Source organism: Chinchilla lanigera, unplaced genomic scaffold (genome assembly GCF_000276665.1).
Source record: "Chinchilla lanigera isolate Chin_1 unplaced genomic scaffold, ChiLan1.0 scaffold00024, whole genome shotgun sequence".
Taxonomy (NCBI): Eukaryota; Metazoa; Chordata; class Mammalia; order Rodentia; family Chinchillidae; genus Chinchilla; species Chinchilla lanigera.
Genome location: NW_004955425.1, coordinates 15,981,043 through 15,996,991, shown reverse-complemented (window position 1 = coordinate 15,996,991; position 15,949 = coordinate 15,981,043). Strand labels below are relative to the sequence as shown.

Below are 15,949 nucleotides of genomic sequence, written 5' to 3'. Positions count from 1 at the left end.
CAGCAGTGGGCCATGTCTTTTAGCTTTCTACTCAAGAATCGGATGAATCTGAGCAGATTGTCACATAAGGAATCTATACATAAATTTGCAAAACAGCTGGTATTTACCAGTCGTTGGGTCTTGTTTTTTTAACATTTATCCCTATTTATGGAAAGTCTATGTACCAGAGATTAGATATGTTATCTCTGGGTCTTACAACTTGGCAAGGTAGTTGTATTTCCCCAGTTTTAGGGACATGAAAAATGAGGCTTGACTAGGGTAAGAGCCCAGGTTGGGCTCACGATATTGCTTCTCTTAACCCCCCTTGCCTAACGAGGAAGTAGGAGAGATGGGATTAAATCCCAGATTTCTTTAATTTAGAGGCTCCAGCCATCCTGGTCAGATGAGCGAGTCCCATGGAGCCCATGATCTGGGCCTCGTGCTCCACAACTCTGACTCATCAGTCCTGAGTGGTGACCAGGACATGTGCTTATTAACCCTCTCAACTCATCTGTTCAAACCAGAGCAGCCATTCAACAGCTCAGCAATTGACATGAACTACTTTCCCTTTAGTAAAAGTGACCACAAGGAAAAACTTCTATTTTTATTATATGCAAAGTCCTTTTATGTATTACATTGCATTAGGTTCAAAATAGAGAGTATTATAAGTAGCAGTGAGCATTATTCCAATTCTACAGATGTGGGGACTGAGGCTCAGAGAAACTCACATGTTCACACTCACTCACCTCAAAAGGGCCCTGAATTCTAGAGCTCCCTTTTATGTTTTGTGTTGTTCTCCTCCCCTGCCCACCCCGCCGGGATTAAACCCAGGACTTTTGCGCTATGCTACATCCCGGCCCTTTTTATTTTTATTTTGAGACAGGATCTCACTTAGTCACTATGTTTCCCAGGTTGGGCTTACAGTATTGCTTCTCTTAACCCCTTTTTTTAAGCATCTGAGAGGGCATGAAGCTCTATGGAGAATGCATCTTTTACTTCCTTTGACCTTGGCTGAACCAAAATGATCTGTAAATACACCTAGTTGAAAGAATCATCAGGTGAGAAATAAAAATGGCACATTTGAAGTGATTAAAAATGAGGTTGACTTCACTGTATCTGGTTAGATAGACATCACTCCAGTACCCTCATAATCTACTGTAATTATCTCTGATTATCATTCCACTCTGTTGAATGCTTTCTGCTTTTATCAAAACCTGATCTTTTCCTCTCCAGTCACCTGGAGGGCCCTTTATCTAACCCCTTTGGACTATCACTTAAAGTAGATTGCTGTATCTCCCCAGCGAAAGAGCCCAGGTTACTGAAATAAGCACCTTCCTTAGGTACTCCAGTTTTCTGTATCACTGTTTACCCAGTACTTTGTACTTAGATAAGTTTTAAAGATTTAAAAAAAATTTTTTTTTATCTCCCTAATGTCATCTCATTAAAACAAGACTTATTTCTAAGCACTGTAGTTTGTTTGTGTCCCTGACATTTGTTAGCACCACAGACCTGAAGGAGAAAAGAACAAGGATGGGGACTTCCCCAGAACTGCAAAGGTGGAGTATGCCAGGTATCACAGGAGATGGGAGAGGGGAGCAGTGTAGGAAGAGAGGGAAAGGGTAGACCAGGAATACAAATGCCCTTCGTGAGAAAATGCTCTCTTTCAGCCCAGGCTGTCATTGTGGCTTCTCTACTGAGAGAAACTTCTCCTTTTTTGCAGAATCCATGAAAGTGAATTGTGTGTGAGGGAAAAATGACCTCATACATTATTCTGCTTTCCATGAAGTAAAGAATCGTGGTGGAAAATTTACAGGGAAATCAATCTGATTTCTCTATTTCTCTTGCTGTATGATTTTCAGTATTACTCAATCCTCAAATTGTCACTGTTGAATATGTGCTTATATTCCTCATTTGTATTTTCCAACCACTTTATTTAGTGCCTTGCTAAATATAATGCCCCCTTACCCTGGGTCTTTTTTTAAACAGATGAAGGAGACCGGAAGTAGTGACATAATCTCTCTGGATTGGGGCAGTAGGTTAATAATACAGGCCCAGGCTGGATAACAACTTAGACCAGCTCTTTCCATAACTGTGCTCTAGGTCATGACTACTGGATCATTACCCCCTTAGCTTAAAGAGATTATCCAAGGTTAACAGTTTAGTTTTACAAAGCAGGTTGGCAGACCACAGTCAAGGGCCAACGCCAACCTGCTGCCTGTTTTTCTACAGTCTATGAGCTAAGAATGGTTTCTGAGTGTCTATAAGATGAAGAAAAAGTCAAGATAAGTGTAGTATATCCTGACTCGTGGGAAGCTATGTAAAATTCTAATGTGAGTGTCCATAAAAGCAGTTGTATTGGAACACAACCACATCCATTCATTTTTGTATTACCTATGGCTGCTTTCAACATGTTGCAATGAATGAGCTGAGTGGTTGCAACAGAAATTCAGAAAACCAAAAATAGTTATGATATGTAAATCACCTGGCTGGAAAGGCTAAAAGATTTACTATGTAGCCCTTTCTAGAGAAAGTTTACTGAGCTTGAGATCAAACATTCTGGGGAGAGGGGCACAGTGTAAGCACTGGATGATTTCAGTCATGCTTAGGGCCCAGTGTTTGTCAGTGATGGGGAAAGGGTGGACAGCTGATGTTGGTATAGGAACATTCTCATCTTCCCGAGGGCAGGCCCTGTATGAACCAGTAAGTACATTAAAAGATGGCTTTTCCTTTCTTTTAAAAAAGCATTTCTTCATTTTTGCAGTTATAGGAAAGAAAATGAGACTAAAAAATTTCGTGATCTTTTGAAAGCCACACACCAGTAAGTGGTCTTTGTAGGTTTAAGTCCAGACCTCCTTCAGATCCAGGGGCTTTCCAGGAACCCCATGTGTCTGCAGAGAGACAAAATTTTTAATGGCAGGAGTCCTCTGCATTGACAGCACACAGGGCATCGCTGGCTGCACTGCTCTAGGGCACACCTTTCCTGGTAGCACTAACAGCCTGTTGACTCATATCTCACTCACTCAGGTATGAGTAGGGTTGCCAGATTTGGCAAATTAAAATATAGGATGCCCAGTTAAATTTGAATTGAAAACAAATATAATATGTGTGTATGTGTGTGTGTGTGTATGTGTGTGTGCATCCCATGTAATATTTGAGTCTATTTCCATGAGGCATACCTAAAGAAATTACATTAAAATTGTTTATTACCTACACCCCTTATGCCCCCATGTCCACAGACTCCTTCACTATTGGCATATCCCATTAGAGAGGTATATTTGTTACAATTGGTGAACCTACATTGACACATCACAATCACCCAAAGCCCAGAGTTTATATTAGGATTTACACTTATAAATGGGTAATGGGTTTGTGTGAATATATAGTGACATGTATCTACTATTAGAGTATCATAACAGAGTATTTTCACTGATTTAAATTTCACTGCACTAAAGTTTCTTTGTGCTCCACCAAATTCATCTCTCTAACCCTGGAAACCACTACTTTTTTATTGTTTCTATAGTTTCTGTCATTTCCAGGATGTAGATGGAATCATGCAGTATGTTGCCTTTCAGATTGGCTTCTTTCACTTAGTAGTATGCATTAAGTTGTTGTCATGTCTTCCCGTAACTGGGTAGCTTATTTCTTATTAGAATTGGGTAAGAGTCCATTGGCTGGGTGCACCACTGTTCATTTATTTATTGTAAGTTTTCCAAGGGCAAGCCCTGTACGCATGCTTAAGTAGATAAAAGGAGTCTTCTTTCTTTGCTTCCTTTCTTTAAAAAAATTTCTTAGATTTTCAGTTAATATTTTTCTTTTCAATATTGAGCTAAGTCAGGCAAATGTGTTGCCAAATAGTACAATTTACTAGCAACTGTTACTTTCACTGTGCAACTGTCATTATCATCCTATAGTTTTGTTTTGTTGGCTGGCTAAAACTTACGATCATTCTATCTCATTCTCACAGTGTTGGAACTATAACTCAATATTTAAAAAAATTTTTATTACAAGTGCATTTGGATTTCCAGCCAACCTTTGAATAAATGGCACATGTAACACACCAACAGCTGTTGTAGAACAAAGAATAACTACTTTTTTTTGGTACCTGGAATTGAACTCAGGACCTTGTGCTTGCCAGGCAGGCACTATACCACTGAGCTATCTCTGCAGCTCACAAAGAACAACTACTAATGTTAACCTGGTAAGATAATATTTTAAAAAGTAAAAATATTCAGTGGTAAAATCCTAGAATAGAGAGTCTGCTGGTAGGAGAAGGAATCTTGGTTGCTTCCACTTTTTGGCAATTATGAATAAAGCAGCTATAAACATTCATGTACCCGTTTTGTGTGGACATAAACTTTCAGCTCCTTTGGGTAATGCTGAAGAATGGCATTGCCAGATAACATAGCTTTCTAAGGAATGGATAAACTGTCTTCTAAAGTGAGTGTGCCATTGTGTATTCTTACCCATTACTCCAAATTGCCAGCATTTGGTGTTGTCAGTGTTCTGGATTTGACAGTCTAGTGGGTGTGTGGTGATATCAGTTTTAATTGCATTTACTTGATGGTATATGATATGAAAATCTTCATTTGAGAGCCAAATTTAACTAAGTGCCCTTCATTTTTATCTGATAACCCTATGTTGGAGGGCAGGAATTAGAAATTTTCTTTATTCTGTATTTGTCTTTTTCCTCCCACCTCAGCATCATGGTGCCTTTGGTACCAGTGATGCCCAATCCATTGACTTTCAAATATACTTATGTACTAGAATTTAATGAGAGCCAGCTTCTTCCTGGCTAAGTGCTGGCTCCCATCTAACTGACAAGACAGACATGAGACAGATTCTAATACCTGCTAACATAGTAGGACAAATCAAGAGCTATAGGAGTTCCAAGAAGGGTGCAAAAATTGGAAAGAATTTCAAGAGTATATAACTCCCAAGGTGAGTTTTGAAGTAAGAGTGAGAGTTTATTAGATCAGGCCAGGGAGGGAAATCAGGGAGAGAGAGCAGCATGTGACAGGTTATAAGTGCAGAAAATGGAATGGTGCAGGAACCATGCCATGAGCTGGGTGATTGGTACACAGGTATCTGGAAAATGGTTGGTATTGATGAATAGTGATTCTAAGATTATAGTAGAAAATGCACCCTCCAGTCAGTATACTTCAGTTGCCCAGGTAACAGTTCCTGTTGCAATTCCAGTTGCTTCTATCTCTTAGAAATGGCTGGTCACTGTGATGAATTGCTGGTCACTCTGATGCATATTTTAAGAACCAATCAGAGCAGCCACTCTGCTTCTTGCTGGCAACACCATAAAAACCTTTCTTTCTAAGCCTTTGAGGCCTGACATTTTGAAGGATAACTAATTCCTTGTTAGTGCCTGTCCAACATTAAATAAATCTGCCTCCAAATCCCGGGTGTTGTTTCAGTGTTGTTGTTTGCTGTTGCATCTGGTTGTGTTGGCTGGGAAGACTAACTGTACTAATGTTTTTAGTCACTGGTCATGGCTCTTGCAGATGGAGTAAGGACCTCTTCAGGTCCTGATGGGAAGGTGTGCTCTCAAGATTTCTTGAGTTCCCCTCGGAGGTATGGAGGAGGATTCTCTCTCCACTTGAGCAGCTCACATTGGACCCCAAAAGGAGGAGGATGCAGTCTGTCTGCCTATCTGTCTGCCTGCCTGATTCTGGTAAGACCCCCGGGGCACCCCAGTTAGTCTTTCTGTCAGTCCTACTCAGCTTGAGCAGAAGAGGAGTCTGATCAAATCTTGTTAGTCAGGACTACTCTCAAGAGAAGGGAGTTGGAATGTTGAACTTCTGAGAGCCTGTTAAATGAATGTGTGAGTGAGTGGAATGGACAATGTAAACAATAGGCTGCTCTATCTGTGCACCAAGACTGGGAAGCACTGGTAACAATGGATGACTGGACCCTCACCTGTGGTTCTGTGGCAATCAACATATGGCATCACAGGGGCATTGCACCCTCCTTAGCTAGATTGTGCCTAAGTCCCCACAAGGAGCACAGACAGGTGGGCATATGAATGGTCTCTTGCTCTGAGAGGCACCCACCCTTTGTCTGTTGTGCCATTGTTCAAGGGTACATAACACACATGTAGGAAGTCAGAGATGGGAACTAACTAGTCAAAACCCACAGCCCCTGACTGCAAGAAAAAGGGCTTTTAGGGAGTTAAAAATGAAACCAAACCACTCTCTGCATCTCAAAGAAAAAAAAAGGAGAAAAGAGGCCCATTCTTCCTGAGAATTCTGTCTCGGCTCCTTTGTTGGCTGCCACAGTTGCTGCCAACACCTGTCTTCCACATTTTGACTGAGGAAAAATTGTACTGTCAGCCTTGACAAATGAGTTGCCATGGCCTTTCCAAAAGTTGCGACACCTAGAAACAATCCAGTGAGTGCTTCTCAAAGATATCAAAAAACAGGGGGCTGAGGATTTAGCTCAGCAGCACAGTGCCTGCCTGGCAAGTGAAAGGTCATGAGTTTGATTCCCGGTACCGGAAAAAAACTGAAAAAAACAACAAAAAAACCAAAATCAAAGATATCAAAAAGGGAGGCAAAAGACTCATTGACCATTGTTACCCAGAAACCTGATAAAAGAAAAGTATCTGATGTCCATAAGAAAATCCAGGGTGATAGATGGCCACATGCTCTGGATATAAGTTATAAGGGCTATGGGCACACACAAAAAAAATAATTTCCCCCTCATCTGCAAGACACAAAGAAATCTGACTATCCAGGCCCACCTCAACCTGAGCCTCTCCTCTCCCTGTCAGGCCTGGATGGACAGGACAGACTGAGCTCTATCATATTGGGCCCCAGAGAGCCCACAGTCACTGCAAAAGTCAGGGGCAAACCTGTGACTTTCTTGGTAGACAAAGGAACAGAATTCTCTGCCTTCAAAAGTTCCCTCTGTCAAAAAATTACCATCACCAGGGCAACAGGGACTCTTGCCTCTCACCCCTTCTTCCAGGCTCATACTTGTGGCCTGGGAGGACATCTCACCAAACATGAATTCCTGTATAAGCCAATTCCCATACTGCTCCTAGAAAGAGACCTTCTCTTCAAGTTAGAAGCAACCATCTCCTTTTCACCAGTCAGCCTCCCTCTCATTTAACCCTGCACTTTCAACTTTGACTGTTCCCTGAGAGGAAGATGATGCCTGCATCAGCCTGAAACAGATAACCACAATTCTGAAGTTCTGAAAACTCTCCTCCCAGAGGTATGAACTAGACTCTCCTCTGGGCCTGGATATTAGGTTAGTAATATCCCTTAGTTATTGCAGGCTGATCAGGTCCACCATCTCCCAAAAGAGTGTACAGGGTAGGCTAAATAAAGAGAAAAATGGAGTGATTTCAGGGCTCCAGGAGGATCAGAGCCCCCTCACAAAATCTCAGATTCTTTCAGGGCTAAGACCAAGACCTTCTCTTGGTGGCCTATATTTATTTGGTTATCAGAAGAAGGGAGGGGCATACTTAAGAAGAGTGGAATCACTCAAGGACTTCAAGTAAGGTAGTAAATTAATCCACCCAGGCGTGAGATGCCTGAGGCTATATAGTCTTTATCTAGTTGAGATCAGGGATCCAGGTGTCCTTGGCTGTGATCTTGTCATATCCTTTGAGGCTTTCCAGCTTCATCCCTACAGGTCTTAGTAGGGATTAGTGACTCACAGAGGTTCATTTACTATGAGTCCACTCTTTCCAGACAAGGAGCCTAGGCCTTGGACAGATTCACAAGTGAACATGAAAAGCCAGTTGGTTAATTTAAGTCCTTCTCAGGTCTGCTTCATAGTGGTCTCCATCACCTGGACATCAACAGTGCCACCTCACCGTGACCCCCATTGCTGTCAGACGTCACAGGAAGCATAAACAGGCATCCAATCACACATCAACTTGATAGACTGTTAATCACCTTAGGCAAGATTTCTATGCTGTCAGTAATGCAGCCATCACTTTGCATTCTGTGGTTCCTAACCCATACATGCTTTTTGGAATGTTGCTCAATTGCCACAAGGGTTTGGGAACTCTCCCATTATTTTGGGGGAGGCCCTAGCAACAGATTTGGCTTCAGGACAGCCTGTTTCTCTGTCCCTTGCAGCTCCATCAAGTCCCCCAAGAGCGAAAAAAATGCGGATTCAAAACTGCAAATTGTCTGTAGCCTGTCAAACTGCTAAAGTACACCTCTCCTGCCTGTAAAGCCAGTTCAAGACCTCTGAGCTGCCAATGCCACCACAGTTGACCTCTCTATTCATTACCTTAGTCTTCTGCCACCTACAGCCTACTGGTACACCTGCCTGGACCAAAAAGAATGCCTTCTTCTTCCTTTGATTGGCTCCTGTCAGCCAGCCTGTCTTTGCCTTTAAGTGGAAGAACCCCAGTTCTGGACTCAAAAGTCAATTGACCTGGACTCAGTCTCCCAGAGGTTCACAAACTTGCTTACCCTCTTTGTAGAAGCCCTCACAACTGCCCTTGCTAATTTCCCAGCACGGAAATCACTACATTTCTGATTAATGACACCCAAGCTGCCTGCTGGAAAGGCACAAAAGCTCTACTGTAATATCTGGCAGAAACTGGTTGCAAGAAAGAAATGCAGCAAATTTCTTAGAGCTGCTGGCTTCTATAGAATCTGGATCCTTGAGTTCACCAAAACAACGATGTTTACTTAGACTTTCAGCCCCTGAGAGAACCCCATGGCCTACCTGTTCAAATACTTAGATCCAGTCACTAAGGGCTGTTTCCCCTCTTTGCCTCTGCATTCTAATAGCCTCTGTCCTTCTGATCAAGAAAGCTGACAAGCTCACCTTAGGCCAAGAATTAGCTGTCCAGGTGCCTCATGCTGTACTGGACCTCCTGAATAACTGTGGATCACTCAGTCCTGCCATATACCTGCCCACTAAGCTGGGCCCACCATACCATGACTGAAAGATAAACCCCCTGACAGATGCTGAGTATACACTGTTTACAGATGAAGGTGGCTCTGTTAGGAATGGAGTCTGACAGGCTAAATATGCTGTGATCACCTTGGACAAAGTTACTTTGACCAAAGCTGTCCTGCTATTGCTTCCTGCTGCTGTTTGGAAACTTGCCACCAACAATGCCAAACCTGTGCTTCTAGGCCCCCTCTGGGGATCTGATTGACAGAAACATCAACCCCAGCTAGAAAAACTATACCCAGTATTCCCAGAAGATCCATTGTAATCAGAACCAGACCTGCCCCCCACTGTATGTTCTGCAAGCTCAAGTGACAGCACTGGCATGCATACCCTGTAGCCAGCTCAGGCTTCAGCATCTGTGTCACTGACCCTGACCTCCCCCCCATTAAAGATATACAGATAGACTTCACAGAAAGAAGTAAAGCCTTACAGGGGTTACAAATATCTGTTAGTGTTTGTCTGCACCTACTCAGGTTGACCCAAGATATTCCCTATCCACACAGAGAAGACAATAAAAGTTTGTATGGTTCTGCTGTGAAAAATCATCCCTTGATATGACCTACCCTTTGACCATTGGCAGTGACAATGGCCCTGCAAATGCAAATTCCCACGAGGAGTTTGTGGTTTGTTTCCCTTATTATAGGAGTTTTCCTCAAATTGACTCTGACAAGGGAGTAGAGGAGTTATTCTGATGTAGGAGGATGTCCAGTGTGTCTTGGACATTCATCAAATCTTTATCATTTATAAGGGCCTCACTGGTTATTTTTTATTCTCTCATGGCAACCATCCATAGAGCTGGGGTAAGTATCCTGAAAAGGCACAAAAAGGGGAAAAATTCGTTGAAGTGTACAGCAATCCTGTGAAAGGCTTTGAGTGTGTCATAACTAGTTCCATAAAAATTTAGGTAAAAGACCAGCTGCACCTGTAGACACCCCTGCACACATATAACCCAGGTGCATAGTAATTACCTCTAGAACTCTTACAGTTTTAGAAATCCAGCCATTCCAGAATTTACCTGGACTAGACAGCTCACTCTGAAGAGATGATGTACTCAGAGCCCTACTCTGGTTACTCTGGATGCTGACCAGTCCACGCATGGGTGAAACCTGAGGACACTGTTTACAGGATTGCTCTATACCGCAATGCATTATTCCCCTTGATTTTTGTGCCTTTTCAGGTTGCTTACCCGAGTCCTTGCTTTCATTTCAGCTGTATGGATGATTGTCCCAAGAGAATAAAAATAACCAGTTTCAGTGTTTCTGTTTGCCTTAGCAAGATCAGTCTTAGAAACTAAATTCTGCAGGTCCTGAAAAGTGGATGAAGCCACCCATGGTCTTTGTTCTTGATCCAAGACACTGCCTACCAGGTCTTATATCACTGACCTAGCAGCCTTTATGATCAAGCATATGTTCTTGGAAAGTGCGAGTTTGCTTCAGGTTAATCCCATGATATAGTTGCCACATCCTTGACTGTGGCATAAAGGAAATATCATAGAAAGTTCAGCATTCAGTTACTGTATTTAAATATTCACATTGGTAAGAGGAAGATGCTCATGGCCTGCCAAGGCCTAAGGTTGGGCATTTTTCTATCTTGAGGCTCTAAATAGCCATAAGTAATTGTGTGTGGTAGTTATGGTTGATTGTGCCAACTTGATTGCTCTGGAGCCATGGGAGGAATTAGTAACACACACTTTTAGGTGTGTCTGGGTGGGTCATGGAAGTGTGACCTTGGGGGACTATATATATGATCCCTGATCCCTTTATCTCTGGCACTGTTCTCCTGCTCTGCTTCCCAGATACCATGAACTGTGCAGCTTTGCTCTGCCATGTCTGTTCACAATGATGTTTCTTCTTTGGATCCAGCCACCCATGAACTGAATCCCCAGAAACTGAATCAAATTAAACCTCTCTTCCTTTAAGTTGTGGTTACTGAGCATTGTGTCCCAGAGACGGGAAAGCTGACTAATACACTGTGACTTAAAGAACTCTGGTGTCAGTCAACCCTATCTTCATTACATTAAGCTCATGCATAGGGGCTCCATTCTAGACAAGATATATATGATACCTTTTATTTTTTCTTTAGGTCTTGTCTACTTCTCTACTTCTCTATCTTGCTGGGTTCCTCAGGAGGCTGCACAGTATGAACAATCCCTGTGGATAACTTTGCTCTTCGGAAGAGTAGAAGGCAGGTTAGTGGCTGTGTCTGTGCTAGGTCACTGTAAGTTTACTGTTTCCCTTTACAAAAGCCACAGCTTCCATCACACTCTTTCTATAAATTGTTGCCCTCTCTGGTTCTAGTAAGCATCCCTGACCCTCCTCAGCTGCAGGCTTTACATAATAATGGCTCCCACTCTTGCCTGAGTGGGGTATGCATTCTTCCTTCTTAGTTTTAATAAACACTGTTCACACCTTCATAAATAGTCTCTTCAGGTACATGGTTTGAATGTGTCAATTGCTTCACATTGGGCCCTGACTGATACAGATGGGCTGAGGATTACAGCAATCATTCATTTGCTCGTAAACTTATATGGATAGAAATGATCAATTCAAGGACAGCTCCTACACTGAGTTAGCAGGAATTATGAACAACAGTCTATTATGTAAAGAAAGCTTGATAATAAACTGTAATTACAATTTAGTTATGATCTCTAGGCAGTATCAGGTATTAAACACAAAGCCAAGCAAATTATTCACCAGAATTGCTATCTTTTGCGGGTACAGATATGATGCCAAACAACTAAACTCTGATGTCAGTGAGATCTTGTTTTGAATTTGAGCTCTTCTAGTTACTACCTTGTGGTTGGTTTTGCAATGAGTTATCTTACCTCTCTGACTCTCTCAGTAATATAAGCTTCCTTTCCTTGCAGATTAAATGAGGTAATGTTAATAAAGCATGAAGCTTGCAGCCTGGCACATACGATTCATGAGTCTACCTAGTACATAGTGTTATTGAAATGCCTAAGTCACGCTTACAGAGGAATCATTTCATTATGTCCAAGAGTTAGCCATGGGGTCTACAGCAGTACTTTTTAGCAGAATCTTCTGCAATGAAAAACTTTTCTATATTTGTGCTGTTCTACAGATGGGTGTTTAATACTTGAAAGTTTAATACTTGAAAGTGTGTGACTGAGGAACTAAGTTTTATTTTACAGTAAGTCTCTGACTTAGGAACATTCAAGTTGCAAACTTCCACAAATATGAACAGACCTGACATTACAAACATTCATAGATATGAGCAAATTGTAGAAATACTGTATTGTAGCTCACAAGTCTACCTTACCATTTCAAGGCAACTGTAAAAGTAAAAATAGTTTATTTACAGTATTTTTGTGTTTATTTGGTTTTCCTAATGCTTTACATTGTATATTTGTGTGAAAAGTGTATAAAACTCATTTGTTTTTACTTACAAAAAATCAAATTTATGAACATTCTCCCAGAAAGTAACTCATTCATAAGGACTTACTGTATTTGATTTGATTTCAATTAAAGTAGCCATATATGATTTGTACCTGCCAACCTAAGCAATGCAGTTTTTTGTTTTTTTTTTTTTTTTTAAGGAAAGAAAGGTTTATCTAGCTCACAGTTTGTGGAGGTTTCAGTCCGTAATCAGCTGGCTTCAAGGCAGGGTGGCAGGGCACAGGGGCAGCACTTCAAGACAGCAGAAGACAGCAAAAGCAGCAAGAGCATAGCAGGGAGAGCAAGCCTCCTTTCCTCCCTTATATTGTAACCAGGCTGTTCACCCTGGGAGGGGTCCTTTACACCCATACCATGCCCTCCTCTTGCACAGGTTCAGGATGTTTACAAAGTGAGAACCCTGGCCTCCAGCTGAGTGGCTTAGTTAAGCTTCCAAACTTCTCAAGTTGACACAGTGTATCAACAATTACAAACACTAAGGCAGATGAGGAGGCACCTGGCAGTGATGGTCCACAGTATGAGTCACCTACTACTCTACACCAAAAACTCCCCAACTTCACTTTTTTTTTTTTTTTTTAAGACAGCATCTCGATGTGTAGTTCAGGCTTGAACTCATTATGTAGCTCAGGGTTGCCTTGACCTTGTAGCAGTCTTCCTGCCTCTGCCTCCCGAGTATAGGATTACAGGCATGTGCCACCATGCCCACCTTGCAACTTTACATTTGAGAAGGTAGAGCACAGAAAGGTCACATTGCAGACTAAATTTACTTTTTGGAAGCCACAGTTGGAACAATGGCTCAAGGATGCACCTCATAACATTTGGATCACAGTGACTATGACTTGTGCACAGGTTATGAAGGGAAATCTGATGGGTCCAGTGCACCAAGGTCAAGGCTCTGCCTGGCCCTGGGCTCCCACATTGCACAACCCGAGGCGACACCATTTACATGGTGGTGTTCTTTGCATACACTGACTTAGCCATTCTAGCCCAGCACATGAATGCTTGTGTTGCTGTTATCATCACAGAGTCCGAACTCCCTGAGGTTGGGGACAATACCTTACACATCTCCAGGTCCCTATATTGCCCAGCACAAGACCTGAAAGGCACAGTGGGCATAAAATCACTCATTTTCTGTGAATGCTTGGTCTCCTCTATGTGGCTGTAGATCCTACAGTCCGAGCACGAGGCCCAGGGATGATCTTCTCCCACCAGCACTGTATATACCAGTGGCCCATAAGGATACCATTTGCCTCCCATAGGTCTTGCACTTCAGTAGTGGGCGAAGCCTGGCTCTCATGCCCTCCCTGGCCTCTCCTTCCCCCTGGGGCTCCTCAAACTGTTGCCAGCCTTCTCCTTCTGCATTACATCCTCCCTGCAGTCTGCCGAGATTCTGGATCCTGTGCCTTGATGTGTGCTGCCCGGTGTCTGTCCAGCACCCTGGATGAGCATGTTTAGCCCTGTATCAGTGGCCTGGACAGCACTACCTCTCTGATACTTTACCCTTAACTGTGCAGAGCAGTGGTTCTCTAAGTGCAGGGCCCACTCATCACCTGGGACCTTGTTACTAATGCAGGTTCTCAGACTTCTCACACCCAGTGATGAGCAGCTGTGGGTGGAGCCCAGCTTCTGGGTTTGAAAAGTCCTCCAGTGGTTCCTGATGAGACCCAATGGCGCAGCTGCTCCCTCACTGAGAGAAGAGCTTGCACAGCCCTTCCAAGCCTCACAGGGGAAAGGCAAGGACATCGAGATGACTTGTGGCATAGCAGATGCTACCACCAAGTACTTGCTCTTCTGTCGTTTTTTTTAAAAGCCCCTCATCAATTGCCGGTGTTCAGGCATTGCGACTCTAAGCTCCTATTCAGGAATTGTACATGTTAAATTGTAAAAGTTCTCCCAAGAATGAGAAACAGGATCTTTTTTCATTTCTGAGCATTTTTACTCTCTGCCATAAATTGTGGGGGTCCAAGTTCAAAGAATGAAAGAGGTTATACATTTTGTTGAAATGCAAAAGACCAAAAATCTAATGCTTTACTGTGTATAGTAGGTTCCTGGAATTCTAGTATTAGACCCAACACTATATTTCATCTGAGACTAACAAAATAAAAGCCAAATATTCAGCCAAACAGGAAAAGCATTACATGTTAAGACCACCAGGCAGTGTTCCTTGTGTCTGAAATTTATGTCATTGGTAAAGAGTCCCATGCGTCTCACTGGATGGAGTCTTGCAAGCATACATCTTTACCCTTTTGGTAAAAAAGGCTGAAGGAGCAGGTGGAACAGGCTTGTGGGTTCTTTCCTCCATAGGGAAGCGTCTCAGCAGGAGACACCCACAGCAGCAAATAGGCTGAGGTTAGAAAAGACGAAGCCAGAGACTTTCTGTCTGCCTCCCCAGAGCCCAGAATGAAGAAAACAGGAGGGAAAAGTCAAAGCCCAAGGTCAGGAGGCATGTGAAAGTAGCTAGGAGGAAGATGGGCAGAGGATCCTGGGATTGGTCAAGCCCATTGGCTGAGGAGCCTCCTCACCTGACTGGGTGGTTTGGAGCTAGAACATAGAACTTGCACCTGGATAGGTCAGACAAGGGATGGGCCTGCGGGTACGGGGCTGGGGGTGGAAGTAAGGTGTGGGATTCTTTGCTGAATGGGGGAGGTGGGAGCCATTGGCTAGGAGTCACTCATACAGATGTTGCAGGGCTCAGGGGTGTTGGCACTCTCTCCCTCATAGGTGTCAGCATTGTCTGCCCTCACCCTACCAGCAGACCAACAACCAGGACCCGCGAAGGACTCCCATGCTCATCATCACCCTCAGAATGTTCTTAGTGCCTCCTGGGTCCAAAGCTCAGGCTGTAGGACCTTGCAGAGTGAGGACAGGGTGGATCTGTCTCCTCCATTACCTATATCTCCATGGTATCTGCCTGGCATATAGTGGCTGCTCAAAATATTTGTTGAAGGAATGAAGGAGAGTACTGCCTTTTGCTTTTCCTCTTAGGCACCAATAAATTGTTGTCAATGTGGACCTCTAATCAACAAGCTGGAGAATCAATTGGAGGCAACACTTCTGCGGCACTTTTATTTCTTTTGAATTCTTCCCTGGCCGAGTTCTTCAGGTATCTGTGCTCAGACACATTTGGAACTTGCTGGACTGCTTGCAAAACTTGTAGAGGAGGAGAACTTGTTGCCTTCTCAGGAACTGCTTTAGTGTCAGCGTGCCTGGGGTAAGCAGGAGGTGGCCATGTCAGTCGAACTGGGCATCTGGCTGGAGTGCGGGAGCCAGCAATGTAGATTTTGAAAATAAACATAAAAATAGCAATTCGTTTTGTAATATCACTAGTTCATTTTAACGAACATGAACATCAATAAGATCAAATCAGAGTATTGTTTAAAAATGGCTTTTGCACTGGAAAAAGCTGATAGATTGTAGTTTATGTAAATCCACATAATATTTATAATTAAAGGGGGAACATTTTAGATTTTTTCAACCAGATTATAAGGACAATTACATCCATTCTTTTTTCTTGTTCACTGAGATAATAATATAAGGACTTCTCTGGCCCTTGCCCTTTGGAGTCCATGGCAGACATGGTTCATCGACACATTGTCCCTGCTGGGCCTCCTGGTGCTCATATC

The 15,949-nt window shown here is 42.9% G+C and overlaps 1 long non-coding RNA gene across 4 annotated transcripts in view; it reads left to right on the top strand.

Moving 5' to 3' along the window:
• LOC102021688 overlaps window positions 1-15,624 on the top strand; it is a 38,876-nt gene extending 23,252 nt beyond the window's left edge. Inside the window, exons 3-5 of one of the 4 annotated variants that reach the window (XR_261148.1) lie at window positions 5,490-5,659; window positions 10,996-11,101; window positions 15,312-15,624. This is a non-coding gene — a long non-coding RNA (uncharacterized LOC102021688). Of the gene's footprint in view, window positions 1-5,489; window positions 5,660-8,078; window positions 10,713-10,995; window positions 11,102-11,779; window positions 12,194-15,047; window positions 15,276-15,311 lie in introns of those variants that run through there. The other 3 variants (XR_261149.2, XR_261150.2, XR_001234295.1) reach the window with 3 other exon arrangements.
• The last annotated feature ends 325 nt before the right edge of the window (window positions 15,625-15,949 follow it).